At 41.7% G+C, this 4279-nt stretch overlaps 1 non-coding gene across 1 annotated transcript; it reads right to left on the bottom strand.

Moving 5' to 3' along the window:
- Nucleotides 1-2709: 2709 nt before the first annotated feature.
- trnal-uaa lies at nucleotides 2710-2792 on the bottom strand. The gene has a single exon. It is a non-coding gene; the product is annotated as a tRNA-Leu (tRNA).
- Between the last annotated feature and the right edge of the window lie 1487 nt (nucleotides 2793-4279).

Consider the following 4279-nt stretch of genomic DNA (forward strand, 5'->3'; position numbering starts at 1 on the left):
TTATTTGTTCTAAGCATTTTGCCGAAGACAGCTTTCAAAATCTTGGACAGTTCGAGGCAGGATTTGCTAAACTTCTTTTACTGAAACGAGGGGCTGTTTTGACCATTAGGCCATCACAACGCAAACCGGAAGTATTACTTTGTTGCTAAGCTGCTGATAGCAATACTAGCATATCTATGGTGACCAGATTTGGGTTCTGAAAAAGGATGACACTTATATTTTATTTATTTATTTATTTTTAGGGGGGCTACTGCTGGGCCGCTGCCTGAACCTCAGCAGAGAGCCATGAGCCACCCGTCCTCAGACGAAAGAAGGCGGCTGGGGGCCGGTAAGGCAGGCAGAGGGAAGCATGGGGCTGACGGTTTCAAGCCTGCCGTCACCGGGGTGGGTTCGGTCACTCCATCTCCGACTGGCTCCCTGCCCCTATCTGCCGGGGTTCCCGGACCAGCCCCAGAGCTCGGTTAGAGTGCCCGGAGTGTTTTGACTACATGCTGCACTGTAGTCGAACAAAATCCCCCTGGATATTTTTTTAGGTATGAAAAGTAGGACATGTCCATGAAAAAGAGGGCGTCTGGTCATCCTACCATATCAACAATTTGATGTTTCAGTAAGTGAGAGCTTGTTGCTATGATGCGTCTTTATGTAGCAGCTTTGCTCATTTCTAAACCAACCAGTCAGCACACAGCTCATCTAAATATTCATGAGCATACCATAAAAGGAAGGAAACCTGTCGTTTCATTCTAGGGCTTTTAACCAGGCTTGCATTAGGGCTCATAGAACAGCAAATATGCCATTTTCAGCACAACGAATGTTACACACCCTATTCAGAGACCTTAAGGACCAGGACCAAATACCCTATATACTCATTCTATGACCCCTTTAAATAATCCTCAGCCTGAAGAGCTAACAGTCATGACCTCTAAAAAACATGTAATATCATTTCCTTGAAGTCTGTTGTCCCTCATACCCCATAAAACATTCAGCATAATTAGAATGTTTGAGTTTTACCTTAGTTTGTTAGAATCTGATTAAAAAGTTGTATATGTTTTGTGCATATGCAAGTTTCAGCTCTTTTATAACTGTTCCCTGCAACTGTGAAGTATGATCCTCATGATTAACAGATATAAATACTTCACGTTTCTCTCTGCGTGGCTTTTAAATATGATACCTAAAATAAATTACATTTTAGATCGTAGTCAACTTTACTGATGTGCAGAATTTCTGCTAAAAGTAATTGTTCTGATTTCACCACTCTTTGGTTTACATACTCAGTCATCCCAACTCTCACCCTCATCTTAAAATAGAAATCGGAGCTACAGATGGGACGCCTCGGCTGCGTCTTTGCTTCACTTATTTTTCTCCTCTCTTCACAGCCTGCTGCAGGTTGCTGATAGCAGGTCTTCAGTCAGAGCTGAGATGTTTATATCAGCAGTCAGATGAATGAACAGACCTCAGAGTCTCTTATGCCGCTTTGGTCCTTTTCCTCTTTGTAAGCCTTCACCTTGCTGACAGGGAAAAAAAAAACAGATCTAAAAACACATGTGGGTGTCAAGGAAACTTAAAAGCAAAGCTTAATATGCTGCTCCATCTGCATTCATTATTCAGGATTCAATTATGTTGTGGTAACTATTAATCTTCACAAAAGAAGGAAGCTGAGTGCAGCAAGTGTTCAAAAGCTGACTATTTTTGGTTGTTTTTTTAACCTAAACACAATGGGCTCTCTATTTAGTTTTTTCCACTCCCTATAATGTCATACAGTTAAAGACTAAAGCAACAGAAACCAATCAAATGAAAACATCAAAAAAAGAAAATCCATATGTTACTGCTGGTTTAAGCTTTAAAGAGGACCATTAAGTCGGGTTTACACTGTAAGATTTTTTTTCCCTTTTCAGGGCGACTTTCCGTTTGTGCGTGAATTTTCCAATCGGCCCCATTTTTAGCCTGGTCGTGCGTCGTGTAGTGTATAGGGGGTAAGAGGGACGATCAGCCTCTTACGACCACCTCCCTATCAGGTCAGGAGAAAATCAAACATGTTTGATTTTCAGTCGACCTTCGTGGGCAAATCGCTCAACGCGCAAACAAGGATTCTTCTTCTTCCTCTGAGATGAAAATACAGAAGCAAGGCGGGGGTGCAAGTGAAATGGAGTTCTTTCTGTTAATTTGAAAGGCCGTAGTAGCCATGTTTGCTCAGCCATGTCTTGATCCAAATACGCCGCCGCCTTTTCTTTTTAGGGCTTTCTACTGGTTTTGGCTTCCGGACAGATGAGTACCAGTAGTGCCATCAGGCTGAGTCTGATGTAGTTTTTAGACGTGCAGCGTGACCAGGTAGTTTGGATCAGAGTGTCTGGCAGCACATGCATCGTGAGCTGTGAACTCACACTGCGGTTCCGTCGTACAGTGTGAGCTGTCGCTGTGTGCAACGCCTGAAAAAATCATACAGTGTATGGCTGGCGTTAGATATGTCACAGCTTGTTTCAGCCTCTGCATGTATTTTGCTTGCAGCAAATGACAAGAGGAGCAAAGTGACTGACTTGAAAAAGATTCAGAAAGAAGGTCAGATTAATCAAGCTGGTTCTAAAGTCCAAATACCTGTGATTTGAATTTTGCTGTTTAAAATGTATCTTTTTATTTCAATTAGCCATTACAACATCTGATTCCCATTGGAAATGCTCTTTCAACCTCACCTTGGAGTAATTAGGTTGTTTATCCTACCAGGAGTGGGGTTCGAACCCACGAGGGCTTATGCCCATTAGATCTTAAGTCTAACGCCTTAACCACTCGGCCATCCTGGTTCTTGCTGTTTAGAGTGAAGGTATACGCCATGAGCATATATACCTGAGGAATGATTCAAAGAAATGATTCAAAGAAAGACCTTTCAACCAGAATAAGAACAAGAGCAAATGTCCTTGTAACAGTGAGTAAAATCCCTTTGGATAATAACTTGTGTCTAATACAAGATCAGTTCATCTTTTTAGCTTGCACTGTTCTGCAAACATTTCTTGTAGTAATTTTAGTAAAACTTTATCTAAAGGACCAGTCAGGATCCATTTTCCTAGCTATTATCAGCTTTAACGTACTGCATTAACACCAGACTCTTATCGGTCAATAAAAAAGATATCACCGTTAATCTTTTCTCACAGTTGGGTTGGGAGCTGGGTCTATTCTAATAATGACTTTCATCTTGGCATTTTAGTGCGGATGTATATCTGGTGGCAAGATCAAATCAGTCTTCCAACCTGTGTAGGCGTACTGTGTAATTACCACATTGAATGTGAAGTGCTGACATGGATCCAGCTATCGATAAAAACACGACAAGACTAGAGTTGTTTGCACCTTGTGAAATGCGGAATTGGTTAAATCTAGGAGTTCTGCCAGTCTCAACTACCACGTAAAGGCAAAGCGTCCCTTAGCCAATGCGAAAGATGGTGAAACGATGGAAAAAGTCGGCCCATCAGCAGAACTCTTTGAGACAAGCAACCAATACCCTCGCTCTGTGGATAGACACATGCTGCAGGTGCATCAGCGTGATTGAAGATGATGGGCTCGAGCTGGTTCTTATGGCGGCAACAGGTGACCCATCTTACAAACTACATGTGAGATGGGTAGAATACATGACCAGCATTCTACGGAGAAAGCCACGACGTGGTTAAGGCGACGTGTGTAGCACTGACAGGCTTCATCAAATAGGTGGAGCTTGAGCTGCGCATAGCTGACACACCACCCATGTCTAAAACAGCAAATAAAGTGAATGGTTACTGCTATTTAATATAAATTGGGTAGTTAAATCTGTACTTTGGGCTGCTTTGGTTCTTAAGATATAATAAGTTACATTAGTGCTGAATATAGAGAATCTAAAATTATTGCATAACATACATTTTCATTCCAGTGCTGGTATTAACTATAACAGTGGACATATTTATGTTATTTAGTGGGTGAAATGATCAAATCTTTAGTAGTTGGCCACCAGCCTACCAGATCCTTCGATTTGGATCTGCCGTTACCCCTGGCAACTCTATAGCATTTCCTGTCTAAATCTTGCTATCAGGACTTCACAGTGAAAGCATTGGGGACGACCACTGCTAAACTGGACTCTATGGACAACTGTTCATTGAGCTGGGAAGATCATACATTTTTGGAAAAGCCCTGGAAGCACTGAAAGCAGTAGTCCATTGTGGTTCATCCAGAGCAGCATCTACTGTAGATGGTTGGATTTAGCAGTACATTTCCTATTTAATCCTTTGACATTATTTTCTCTATACACCATTTTACAGGAAATTTC

This window comes from Cyprinodon variegatus, unplaced genomic scaffold (genome assembly GCF_000732505.1).
Source record: "Cyprinodon variegatus isolate N-32 unplaced genomic scaffold, C_variegatus-1.0 Scaffold17, whole genome shotgun sequence".
Classification (NCBI taxonomy): Eukaryota; Metazoa; Chordata; class Actinopteri; order Cyprinodontiformes; family Cyprinodontidae; genus Cyprinodon; species Cyprinodon variegatus.